Genomic DNA, 13,962 nt, shown 5'->3' on the forward strand with positions numbered 1-13,962 from the left:
AGCATCTTGTCTCCTGCTCTCAAGTTGCTGCAATTAAATGCAAAGATAATTTGCTGTTGTAAGTAGTAGAAATTAGGGGAATAGTAATCTAATATTTTCAACATGGCTCAATATGAGTCAACACAGTCAGAGTTAGGACTGCAGCTAAATGACAGATAGCAAAGCAGCTTGCTGGAGAGAACACAAAAACAATTTGGTGTTGTTTGTCTATAACTATAGGGAGAGTTTTCTGGACTAAATTATTGATTATTATTTATGCTTATATTGAGTCATTTTAGTCAGATACAGCCATGAAACTCTGGATTTCTCCATAATGAAGGCTGTCAGCGTTGTGTCCCGGAACATACCACTGTTAGAGGGGGGTTTTTGGGAAAGTCCAAGTGGAGCTGGCCTTTTTAACACGCCTGCATGAAGTGTACCGTGCCGAAGCACACCTCTCCGAAGTGTGCCAAAGCAAAGGAAGTGTGCCGTGCTCAGGCACAAGTGGAGCGGTCACACTGGCCAAACGAACTGGACTTTCGGGTTGAAGTGTGCTTTGGCACGGTACGGATTGCCAGTGTGACCGCGCCCTTAAGGACATATTTTTGAAAATCTGACAATAACCCAGGGGGACTATACTGGGTTGTAAGCTACATTTCAGATACTGATTTATTGTGCCCACCCCAAGAATTGTATACTCTCACTGACCCTGCCTCTACTCCGTCTGTTCACCACTCCCACCTTATCAGCTCACCGGTGAGCATAGTCGCCTCTCATCTGCAACCAAGCCAGTATATAAGTCTCTCCTGTTCAACCACACATTGCCAGATTGTTCCATTTAATTTATGCAAGACATCTCAGGACTCTTCCATGGACTGATTACCCAGTGCTGACCCTGCCTGCCTTATTGTGCCTATCGTAATGCTAAACATTGCCCCAGCCTTTTGAACCCAACCACTAGTTTTGTCTCAGCGTCCCCAGGTTCTGCCTTTGCATGGCCTGGTCTTGACTCGCCTTCCAAATTCCCCTGGCTCAGTCCAAGGACTTAAACTGCTTGAGCAAATATTGAACTGAACTGTGTTATTCGTACATACCTGTTAAACCTTTTACATTGATCCACTTAACGATAAGATTTACCACATGGCTGAAAAGTTTCCAATCTATTTTCAATTAAAATCGACATTTTTTTTTTCCTTTTAAACAAAAGAAATAAGATTCAGTTGGATGGTGGTGGCAGAGGATGGGGTGAGAAGGTTTTGGAAAACCCCCTTTGATTAGTCATAGAGCATTGGAATCAGCCAGGCCAATAACTCCTGATCTCCCTAGATATTAGTTTATAGTGGGCTATCAAATCCTTCAGCTAATGCCAAGGTATTAGACTGCAGCCCATGTTTACCACACTCTGCCAATGGCGTCACTGGCAGCTTGCAGTCAAACTCTGCCCAACATTACACAACAGTGAAAACCACCACACAGAGAAGAGGGGGAAAGCAACACCTACTTGTGCAAATCCCCTCAAAGCCACTTCATTATCTCTGCAGCACAGCCATAGATTGCCTAACCATAAAATGCCTTTAAAAGAATTAAAGGCAGGACACCTTCACAGACGCCTTCTTAGTCACATCAGTATACGTCTCTGTATCATGGACCATGAAAGGACTGTCAATAGCTGTGAAACCCCTCATCTTAATAAGCTCAAGTGTTTGAAAATTCAGCAGGAATGCACAAAAATATAATCACATTATTAGCTGCACTGTGACAGTCAGGAGGATTTAATTAGTTCATTTACATTTTTGTGAAAACAGGAGTGTTGTTCTTTGTCTCAAAGTTTGATTAGTGTTCCTGTTCGGTGTATTCAAGCAGCCTCACACAATCCAGCTCTTTCAACTGGTTGCCACTTATCACATAAATCATTTAGATGAAGAAAAAAGTATTTGTGTCACTGTGGAGTACTTTCAATATGCACACAACCAATTTAAACAATGCACGACTCCCGGATTTAAGCACTTAGTGCTCTGAAGAGTTAGCATCAGCTGTAACACATTTGACAAACCAACCAATACCTGAACTCTCATTACTTCTGTCTGCCTGTAACCAGTCTGCTTTCTCTCCAGATCATGTTATCAAGAAGAAAGAAGTAAAGGTTATTCTTAAACATTATCAAAAAAACAATCTTTGCATATAACATTATATTATATAAGATTCATGAACAACACATTATCACTGTCAACATGCTAGAAACGACGGCTTTATCTGTGGTCATGATTTTGACTATATTTAGATCTAGGTACAACTCAAGTGACAGTTTGTTACATGAAGTGCACTGCAGACAAGTTAGCTAACAAAATTCGAAATCCCTTTAGGCCTAAAAAAAAGAAGTCAACTTAGCGTTCAAGTGTTCAAGGAACAAACTCTTCCTTTCTTTGTTTTGTGTTATCTTCTTTTCTTTCTTTGTGTTTTATTTATTTTGTGTTGTCTACTGCCCCCTTTACTACTGTAAAGCGTCCTTGGGTTTCTGTATAGGTGCTATATAAATCCAAGTTATTATTATTAATATTATGAAAATTCACCCCACACCTTACTGTTGTGAAAAGAGAAATGAGCAACAGAGACCTAAATTGATTTTTGCACCTGTCCTGAATTTTACTACAGGGCCTAATTAGGACTTTTTGGCTTTTGGTGCCATCCTCAAGTGGACCAACTTAGTAGTGGCTTCAGTTTTCAACAACTGAGATTTCTGCATTTAACCAAGTAAACAAGTAGCTCTGGTGCCTACACCTAAACAAGTATTTACTGAAGAGGAAGTCAATTTGTAAGAGCCAATTCATATGTAGCATGTCTTTTTAAATGGGACTCCTGGTCGCCTGAATAATATTTGTTTATTAACTATCGTTTGCACTACATTTAAGTTACTTCAACCGACTTATAAAGATGAAACTAGGTAACAGCATCACAAAATGATGTTAGATGGGGGTACCTACAGGGTCATGTTTTGTCATTTTGGGACACAGGCCGAACTGCTGTTTTTGGCAACTTAGAAAATGTAGAAGTTTAGTCACAGCTGTCGAACTTCTTATTTATCATGACATCATGTAAACAGTTTCAAGTTACAAACCAAGAATCTATCACAAACATAAAAAAAACAGAATATTTATGATAAAATTGGATAAAACATGCTTGTGTGTGTGTGTGTGTGTGTGTGTGTGTGTGTGTGTGTGTGTGTGTGTGTGTGTGACAGAGTCTGCCTAATCACAGCATCTGTTGCTGTCACCGCTCGTGGATATAAACATCATCAATCACCAGAGGAAGTGACATTATTCATTACAGCCCTATTTGTTGGATTATTCGAAAGACTTTATCATCGTAAATTTAAATCCAGTACAGCGTAAGATGAAAGGAGTCTCTGTGGTTAATCACAGCATTAAAAAATAATAATAATTAAACTAATTTCAATTAAGTAAAGGCCTTTATCAGAAGAGGTGCGTATGCCAATATGATGAATGGGTTGGTTAGATGAAAGATTAAAGTCGGAGATTGATGTAATAACAGGCTGTTTTTAGAAGCCAAAGCTGTGTGTTGTCTTTCCAGCCATCTTTTAGTTATCTAAGACATCAGCTGAGTCATGCCTACAGCACGGCGGAGATTTAGAAAGTGATGGATATTAGGCTGAGAGGAGGAAAAGACAGTAGTCTCAAATCTGTCCAACGCCCACTCTCATCTACACGCTCGCACCGTCTTCACTCTGTAACCATCACTCCTTGCTGTTTTGTGGAGGAGGACTCTTCATTTATCTCTTCAGAGTACACAGCAATGTTGAGAATGAGGCTTTCACATTTACTGTGCAGGAACAATATTGGAAAACATATTAACAGAAATCAATCAAACACAATTTGTTTATAATTTGTTCTGCTCCATCGAGATTGATCATTTGACTCGTTGCAGTTTGTTGTGCATGCTGTCGCCTCAGATATCACTGTGGATCTCAAACACTGTTTAACTGAAGAAGCCGGGAAGAAGAAGTAAGGAATTATCAGAGGTGCAGTTTGTCAATAGGCAAGGCAGGCAATTGCTTGGGAAACCTGGCCAGTAGGGGGCCCCCAAGGGCTGACAAACTTAAAACCACAGGGGTGCTAGTAGCGCACCTGTGGCTTCTTTCCCGCATGTCATTAGCCACTCTCTCTCTCCCTAATTTCTGACTCTATCCGCTGACATCTCTCCATTAAAAAGGGACAAAAAGCCCAAAAATAAAAATCTGGAAATAGAAAATAAAAAAATTAAAAACTTATAGCAGTGGCTCAAACTGTGCACATTTTGGAATTTCCGTAGGATACCTCCCTAAGGGGGCCCCATCTGACAGCAGTCCTTCTCGTTGCCCTGCTAAGCGTGTCATGCATTATTTCTGTGGAAACCAAAGTTTGTCAGTAAAAGTCACCAAAGGAAAATTAAGAATTATCTGTCGGGGAGTTAAAACAGAAAGAGAGAAAGAGGAGGGACAAGTAAGCATCGGGGAAACTGGTAGACATTATGAACGCTGGTTGGAGGGATTCCCAAATTAATTTTTGCCTAGGTCCCCAACAGACCATAGAAACGCCACTGGGAATTAAATATTGTTTTTATGATTGATGTTTCTAGTTCATAAAGTTTAACTCGACTCGTGATGTTTTTCAGAGGACCTGTTTTGCTTATTCCCTGCCTTCTATTTGTTACCTGGTATGAGACTTGCTTTGCATTTATCACAGTAAAAAAAAAAAACTTAATTATGCTAAAATGGAATATATTCAAATTCACCCCTCATACAGTTGTCTGTGCTCTCGGCAGATTAAGAAATCTGATTGAGCATCCTAGGTACTCCAAATCCCAAATCATGGTTTGCCTTTTAAGAGGCGGCACTAAGAATCAATTATTTGGGCTGTGTCTCGACAGAATACGAGTAGCTTTCTTTACATTTTGAATGTTGCTTTAAGTTGTAACGTTTAACACACATCTTATTTTTGGGTCCTAACGAATTAAACTGAGGGGATTTAAATGTTTCCATAATCGTACTTTATAAAAGTTTTAAAAGATATGTAAAAGTTTGTACCTTAAAACAATTGAATATACAAACATATATAAAAGTTTAAAAAATGAACAGTCAACTTTAGTTATATCATTTTTTACATATTTGAAACACTGTGATGTAGGGACAAGGGGGCAGGCGGAGACAACTATTCAATGTTTTGAATTTGGACTGAAGTAACGATTTTGAACACTAGGTGTCAGCGTTACACATTGCTCCTTTAACAAAAAACAATGATCATTTTGTGTCAAGGCTCATTGGCAACCTAATTCTGTCTAGTAAAGTTTACTCATTCAAACGGATTCTATTAAGATGGTATCAACAAAAGCAGTGGCTAAGGATGCATAGCTTTAAAATCGTTGTTTCTATTTTTAAAGATAAATTGATCTCATCTCTCTTTTTTCAAGTTCAGGAGTGCCAACAAGTTAGCTCATTACCTTTGATATCTTTATCCCTGCAGCTAACATTTCATATTTCACTTTTGAGATATTGAAAACACTAATATACTGAAATGATCTGGTATAAGATGAAGAGATGTTTTGAATTATTAAATGTCTGATTGATTTTTAAAATGAATTTGGAATAATCGTGTTCTTGGCTGATAAAGTTTTACTAGAAGAGAAGAGTAAAAGCTTTAATTTCCTTCTGCAGAGACTTTCTTTAATGAAAACTGTTTCTTCAAGCTTTTTAAGAGAAACTGTAATTCTTCAGATGCCTGGGAAAAAGTTTTCCATTAGCACCTCATGTTTTGTATTCACCATGAGTTCCTCCTGTCGGTGGCTTCTTGGCGTGGAACAGAAAAGTGTGTGCGTGTTTGTGTGTATGCGTCTGCAGCTGTCTGTCTACCGGCCCTCCATGTGTGCATGCTGGTTTATTTGCCATATGCCGAGGGCTCTCTGCAACAGAGGCACCGTTATCCATTCATCAGGCCTGCAGCATCGATGTCTGCCTGCTTCCCTGATCTACAGTCTAATTTACACCTTAAACTCTGGCTCTGCTCTCTCTGAAAACCCTTGTTGACATAAACCAAGAACAACAGCTATAAATCTACAAGCTGCACTGAGTCCCACTGGTCAATGTGCTTCTTTTTTAATGCCAAACTTTTACAGTTTGCCTCTACAGTGCACAAAGTTCATGATACATAGACAGTTAGGAGAGAGATGGATCCATACCTGACAGTTCAAAATGAAAAATGTGCCTTTCTTATCTGCTTTAATCTGACTAATGACAGAAGTGACAATGATAGACCGAGCTTCATAAACAACAGCTCCATCTAGAGACACCAACACAAGTCCTTTACGTCTAATACTTTCTCCCACCCTTCCTTGTTCCCCCAAGACTCTTTATGGTGGCAGAGCTGCAGCCCCAAGATATCGATTGTATGCTGAGGACTAATGGGCTTGACAAACGCAGCGTGGGGAGACGGGGAAGCAGGGGGGGGGGGAATAAAGAGGGAGAGGGGATTATGAAGGGGTGAACGAAAAAAAGACAGATACTTAAGAGGGTTTACTCTCCCAAATCAGGCTCACAGTGGTCACTAAGACGGTGGGTGAGAATAGTTTTCTTTGTTTTTGTTAAATTGTCATGACAAGAAATGAGAGAGGAGAAGAGGGACCACCTATCAGGGATCGTTAGACCATCTAGTCATAATATTACCTCCAAAGGTGAAGCATTGGGTGTTGTTACACTGCGTATAGGGCTCATCTTAATTCTGTGTCTACAAGCTTTTAAATAAAAACCTCACCATCAGACATCTGGCTCTCCTGAAACATCAACAGCTCCAGATTTCCATCACAAATTGGCGTCACAAACAGGATCCCAAGAGACCAAAGTACATATATAACAAAGAAGTGATTCATCGCCTTGTTTGGAGGAAAATAACACTCCATTATTTAGCCGCAGCTCGCCTTCTTCCCAGATGTTACATTTTGTAACATAAAAAGCCAATACAGATATTCGCCTAACTAAAAGTGGAGTGCATGAGATGGTTGTGATCCAAAGTCAGAAGCAATCTCAGCAGGGGATAAGTGCAAAATAATTTAAATCTGACCAGGTATTTTATGCCACTTACTCTCTGATCTACATCTTCCAGAGATGAGCAGGTTTTAAAGTATGATTATGGATCGCTAAAAAGGCCCTTGGGAAGTTTTAAAAAGGCTGTTTTATAATGATAATATAATGGTCAGGACATTTTTTCTTCACTTGTCATAGTTTGTTGTACTATAGTGGTCCCTTAACATTGATACTCTACGAGTCAAGTGTCTTATCAGGAGGCAAAACAGGAAAACACGAGGCAAGGCAATAAAAGGCAAGTTTATTTATACAGCACATTTCAACAACAAGGCAATTCAAAGTGCTTCACACAAGACATCAAAAGCATCATGACAGAGGAAAGAAAAGAAACATTAAAATAGAACATTAAAAAAAAAGAAAAAAAATCACTGGAATTATTGAATCTGAATATATGTTCAAATAAAAATAATTCAAATGAAATTAATTGAAATAAATAAAGTAAAAATATAAAAAGAGTTAAAAGTTACAGTGCAGAGTTAAAATTTAAAATCTTATTAAAGCTGTTTAATGAAAGGCAGCTGTAAACAGGTGAGTCTTCAACCTGGATTTAAAAGAGCTGAGAGTTTCAGCAGACCTGCAGTTTTCTGGGAGTTTGTTCCAGATATAAGGAGCATAGAAACTGAACGCTGCTTCTCCATGTTTGGTTCTGACTCTGGGGACAGAGAGCAGACCTGTCCCAGACGACCTGAGTGGTCTGGATGGTTCGTAATTAATCAGGAGGTCACTAATGTATTTTGGCCCTAAACCTTTAAGGGCTTTATAAACCAGCAGCAGGATTTTAAAATCTATTCTCTGACAGACTGGGAGCCAGTGTAAAGACCTCAGAACTGGACTGATGTGATCCTCTAAGTCCTCTAATTCTTGATATGATACTAACCTACATAGGGACCTTTAAGTCTGTTTTAAATACTCTATCCAAAGGAAAGGTGTCCTGGCATTAGCAACTCCAGACCTGGAAATTGTACCCTGTAAAAAATGAGGTGGGTGCACGAGATAAACCCTGTGAGGTAAAGAATTAGTTCCTCCTCAGTCATTGTTGTTGACAAAGTTGATATCAATGGTCCTGCCCTTTCTGAGTCTGTGAGGGAGAAGTGTCATGGAGGAGCAGGCTTCCAAAAGTTCACTAGTTTTAACTGAGAGTGCTGCGAGCACGGTGACAAAAGGCGGCTGATTCCGAGGGCGTTTTTGGGCTTAGTTCGCTGAGCGCTGAAAACACTGAACTGCTTTGGTTTTGTGTAGAAAATAGGTCCGACCTTTGTCATTGCAGGAAAGTGAATCAAATGTCATTAATGTTAAAAGCCGGCATTGAAATGATGCCTACCCTAGAAATGGCTCAGCTAAGGGAAATGCAGTTGTTGGAATCATTTAATGAGACGTCAATATGTCTCTTTTTTTTTTTTTAAGTACTGTATTTTAGATTGTCTATGGTATTGAAAGGTTTCTGTACGTTTTGAGTTTAACCTGTATAAACCCTGTTTCAATCAATACTAAAACACTAATGAGGTTTCAATGCCCAGCCTAAGAGCGATACACAGCCTGGAAGAAAAGAAAGAATCCAATCAGAAATCAAAACACAAACAATGCAGGAAAGACTCCAAGACAGAGGGTCAGCATGTCTGTTCTTGCCTGAAGCTCTTCTTGCTAACAGTTCATAAGTATAACTCAACGGACATGTAAACACACTCCACTGAGAGGCGGTTAGGGGGATAAAATCGGACATTGATCCAGGTCCAAAGTCTGCAGTATCGGTCACACAAATGAGTCTCAAGACAGCTTTCCTGCTCTTCTTCTGATCACCCTTGGCTCTTCCTTCAGCCTAATCCTGATCAGCCTCGCCTCCGGCTCCTCTGCTGCCCCCAGGAAATCATTACATTCCATTGTGAAACTCTCCACCAATCCGCCCTGTCCCCTGAGCTACACCTTCTTCCAATTAGGAGGCGTGCTAGCCGATTTTTAGCCACTAAATCTCTGAACTGTTTCCTCATTATTCACAAGGTCTCTGAGTTTTGCAGCATTTAATGACAAAAGCCAAAGACTTTAGGCGATACATCGAACATGTGATCTGAATGGAAACACTGGTATCATTAAGTTTTGTTGGTAAGTGTGAAGCTCTTTTAAAATATTTGACTTAAGCTTAAAGCTAAAAATGTTGCTGCTAATGCCCAGGTGAGGTGTGGTGACGTATGGCTCATGGTAAGCTTCTAATGAATGTGCAATGTAATGTTGGATGCCTACCAAGGGACCTAATTGATCAAGGAAAGGCCAACAGTGTCAAAGCCATTTCCTCGTGAGATGCAGCCACACAGCGGATGAATCAATGAGGCTGTAATGTGCAAGGTGTAGCCATACGTATTCATATTCCCCCCGAGCAGCCGCGCGTGGGAGAGCTAAGGTCAAAGCAATGGGAAAGGCATGTTACAGGCCTGCGGGGAGGATAATGGAAGGTGGCAGTTCTCCTATCACTGGAAAAAAAACGGATTAATCTCCATTTAATGTGGTGTGAATATTATATGGGTTTGTGTTGGAGCAATCTCAGTCCAGACGCTGAAGGTGAGGACATGATGGTGAGTCTTAAACGTGCCTTAAAATGGACTCTTCCTCAGGGCTTACAGTGTGATATTATTTCCATTTCCAATTCTACTTTTTGTTTTGTTTTGAAATGTAGGACCATTAAAAGTTAAAGTACAGCAGAGCTTTCCTTTTCAAACCTAAACTGAATGTTCATTTTGAAGAGGGTCGATCTTCAACTTATTGTGTTCACCCACAGCAGCAAAACATCTTGGGCTGAAAGATGAGGCTAAGATTGAAGTGCCAACCAACTGTAGTTCCTTGAGTGGCCACTTGGTGGCTGGCTCTAAAAGTGAGTCAGTCTCTATTAAGGTCCATGTTAAAGTGACCCACTTTACAGCAGAATGTTTACAGTCTGATCCAAACGATGATTTTGGTCTCCAGTTAATAATGTGTTTTATGAGTATTCCAATCTTAGATTAAAAAATATTATAATGCCAAACTAAAATGTAAGACTTTGAGACTCATCCTCACATCACTTACAGTACACTCAAACCAACAGAGAGATTCGGTTTTAGAAACGTGTTGGGTATTTTTTTTTTCAGCTTTTGTGAAATATAAAAAATTCCAAACACACCACAACAAGAAAAATAAAAAGGTTTTCACATTTTCTATCTGTTCTGAACTCTTAGGGGGTCTAAATGGGAGATTATGATCTCAACACAAGCACACAGCACCAGCTCTACTTCAGCTATTCCCTGAGCCCTCGTTTGGCTCAGCGAATGCATGTCACTATCTGCGACGAATTCCAAAACCCAAAAGCAGACACCAGATGTTGAGGCGACCAGAATGACAACAGCCATCCTTCAAGGGGGACGATAAGATACTGGACCAGAGGCGACCCCTGCCTCTGCACCAGATCTACACACCCCTGCTGGTAAAAGGGGATAATGGGGAAGCTGTCAGTCACGCTGCTGTTTGAATGAGGTGGGATTACATTTAGGGTGAGTCATGCATTGTCAGATAGTCAAAGGGGAGATTATTCAAATGATATCTTCAAGTTTATTACAACATGTATGATTTTGTTTTGTTAATCATTTCTATTAATAATGGTGACACTGTACTCATCAAAGTAACTGGTGACATATGAGAACATGGAAACGTCATGACAGTAAAGATTGAGAATGAAAATAAAATATGAGACAAATAGATATTAAATTTCAATATGCCAAAAGTTTAGCCACAATATCTTAACCTTCTTAGAGGCCCATTTCACGCATGCTGCACACCTGAAAATGTCCCAAAAAGTCCAGGGTGGGCTGCAAAGAGCAGTATTTGTAACCCTGATTCATCCAGATTTTTTCCTGCCAGCCTCCTAGTAAAATTTCCGTCAGAAGTCGGTGTGAGCCAATGTATCAAGGATCAGGAAAATTCCCTGCGTACAGGTGGGTGGGGCTGATAACTTTCAGCGCTCAACCAGTGCAATCTCTGTGCACACAATAAAACTGCTTTATTTTGGGATTTTACAGTGTGCAGTATGTTCTTCTTCTTTTCTTTTCTGTTGATACCATGAATATATCAAACTACAAGTAGCATATAAAGGCAGAAATTGTCATCATAGCATCTGACTGTTGATTCGTCTCATAATAATAATAATAAAACGTTTAATTTGTAGCGCACTTTTCATTTAATACAAATCTCATTAAGTGCTGCCATTTCTGCAAAGTTCATTTGGGGATTTGGACCTGGTAATGCAGTAACACTCAGCAATGTTAATGCATTCCCAGGTATTATCAACAAACTAGTTGAGCACCAAGATCTTTTGACTAAAAGGATGAAAAGAGACAGGGATGGAATGTAAGAGGAACCTTTTAACTAATCCTTTTAAAGTTGTGCCTTACAACAGAAACCTTTGAAGTTCAACAAGATAACCTTCTCCATCAGCTTCTTTTACATTCTCAGCCCGATCTCACCGCAGCTGACTGTTCGCATTAATGATAAGCTCTCACAAGTATAATGTTTGCTTGCTGGAATAGGCAAAACGGTACCATCTGCAGGCGTCTGAGAGTAGGATACACCATTTGTTAGAGGAAAGAGGGAGAGAGAAAGGAGACATTTTCACGTCTGTTTGTGCAAAAGCAAAAGGGAAACAGATGTTGTTGTTTATGCAATTCTATCTGAGCCATCATTTCCACCTATAAAAGATTATGAGGGTAACTGCTGAATGCACACAGAGATTACTTCAAAATGCCACTGAGTTCTAATGACTTGGCAAGACATTTTCATTTCATAGCTCATTATCTGAGGTTCTCATCATGCACACGATTATCTAAGGGGTTAAATGCTTCTTGTCATGCAAGAAGGGCATGGAAACCACCAGCTACATTTTCGAAACATGCAAACCTTTCATGGATAGATGAATCAGTATATGAGTACAAATGCTCACATGCCACTTGTGTTTTGCAAGCTTGATTACGCTGAGATGTTTTTTGAATTAACCTCAAAATTAAGCCAACATCAAGGACTTGTAAGTGACAGCATCAAGGTCTTTGTGGATACAGAACCTGTTAAATAGGGCCAAGACAGGGGAGAGGATGCTGCGTGTGATCAAAGGTAACACTGATACCATGCTATCAATGAGAGGCAGGCGCTTCCAGAGATAATGCAGGAGAAATTGCATCAGAGGGTTTATCTCAACAGCAATTATACCTGATCCTGGGACGAAGAGATGGAAGCAGAAAAAGACAGTCGGAGGCTGAGGCTGAAAGAGAAGACGAGAGCATAAACACCAGAGGTGAGGGGAAGCCTTGATACAATTCCAGGTTAATTAATGAGAAGGCAGTGAGGTGAAATGAACAGGAAATCAAGACGGAAGCTCAGGCTGAATCCTTTTCTTTGATCTTTTGCACCGGCGAGACCTTGTAGACTCAAAGCGGCAGCAAGCTCAGTGTGACTCACACCTGTTTCCATAGCTATAAAACACAGAGGAGATGGATTTATTGGCTGGTAAGCTCCCTTGTCACAATCACAGAAGGAAGGAGGATTTGACGGCCGAGTCTATATACACTCTAAACCCTGCGGATACGGTTAAACAGTTCAGTCAGCAAGCACTCTGTAAGAACAGAAGTGGCACGACCTTCTTTTATCCTCCCGTGACCAACCTCAACTGTACCAGCAAAGCTAATGCACATACTGCCAACCTGTGGTCACAAGCGGTATTACACTTTGGTAGCCAAAGTGTGTATGTGTGTTGTTTTCCTGCGTCTTTGAAGTAAGAGATTGACACGAGCAATGAGTGGCAAATGGCTCCCAAAACCATGCTGCAATAAGCCAAGGGCCATGAATCCGATTAATAGTGTGATCTGAGGGCCAATGCTATTTATGCTCAGAGTCAGGCTATGGATCATAGAGATAAGCGCTCAGTGTGGAGGGACTGCCAATTGCAAATAGTCCGTTATCTAATCAGCCCATCAGGGGGTATCTTTTATGAGCGACAGCCATGCAGACATTTCAGCATTGCTGTGACCTCTCATGTACTATAAATACATGGCAGCCATTTTTCTGTGATGTTGTGCTCACTGTGGAAAAGTAAAGTGCTGACATAAAGTTTACAAATCATCCTTTTAGGGTCGGTAAGGTTGTTTAGCAACTGAAAAGACGATGTTGAAATTCAGAAGGACATCCGGCAATAGTCTGACCCGCGGCTGCTTTCTCACATGTGGTTTCCCCACTCTCTGTTCCACTGTCCTGTCCAAATAAACCCATTACCGTTTATCAAAAGCTAACTTCATTGTTCAGAGACTTATCTAATCAACTTGAGCAAGGAGTTGACCCCTTTCTTATATTTTCCGGTAACACAATCATGTTAATGGGTATATTAAAGAGGAAGTGGATAAGGATAGGGTTGTAAAAGTAGAGAATGGATAATCAAACTTAAGCTGCTGTTTCAAAGCAGCTATAATGTTTGATCAAATCCTGTTTAATCTTAAAATATGGCCCTGTATGTCTCTTGATTATCACCTATTGTGTTTTGTATCCTTGTAACATGATCATGTAGTACTGATAGCATTTAGCAGCTTGTTAGTGGCTCATTGCTAACATTAGCATTTTTCTAAAAGTAGACCTAGAGAATGGGTGATCAAATATGTTGTTTTAACCTGAATCATGGTACAATGTCCTTAGGAATTAGATAATAATTGATACCTTTGTTGTATTCTTGTAACACTTTGAAACGGTAATAATATTCAGCTACTAGCTAAAGGTAATATCGACAAGGGAGTGGCTGAATGATAACATTAGCTGTTGTTTAAGCAGCAAATGGTAAGAAATAGGTTGTTAACCCTTAA

This window comes from Labrus bergylta, chromosome 10 (genome assembly GCF_963930695.1).
Source record: "Labrus bergylta chromosome 10, fLabBer1.1, whole genome shotgun sequence".
NCBI classification, from domain to species: domain Eukaryota; kingdom Metazoa; phylum Chordata; class Actinopteri; order Labriformes; family Labridae; genus Labrus; species Labrus bergylta.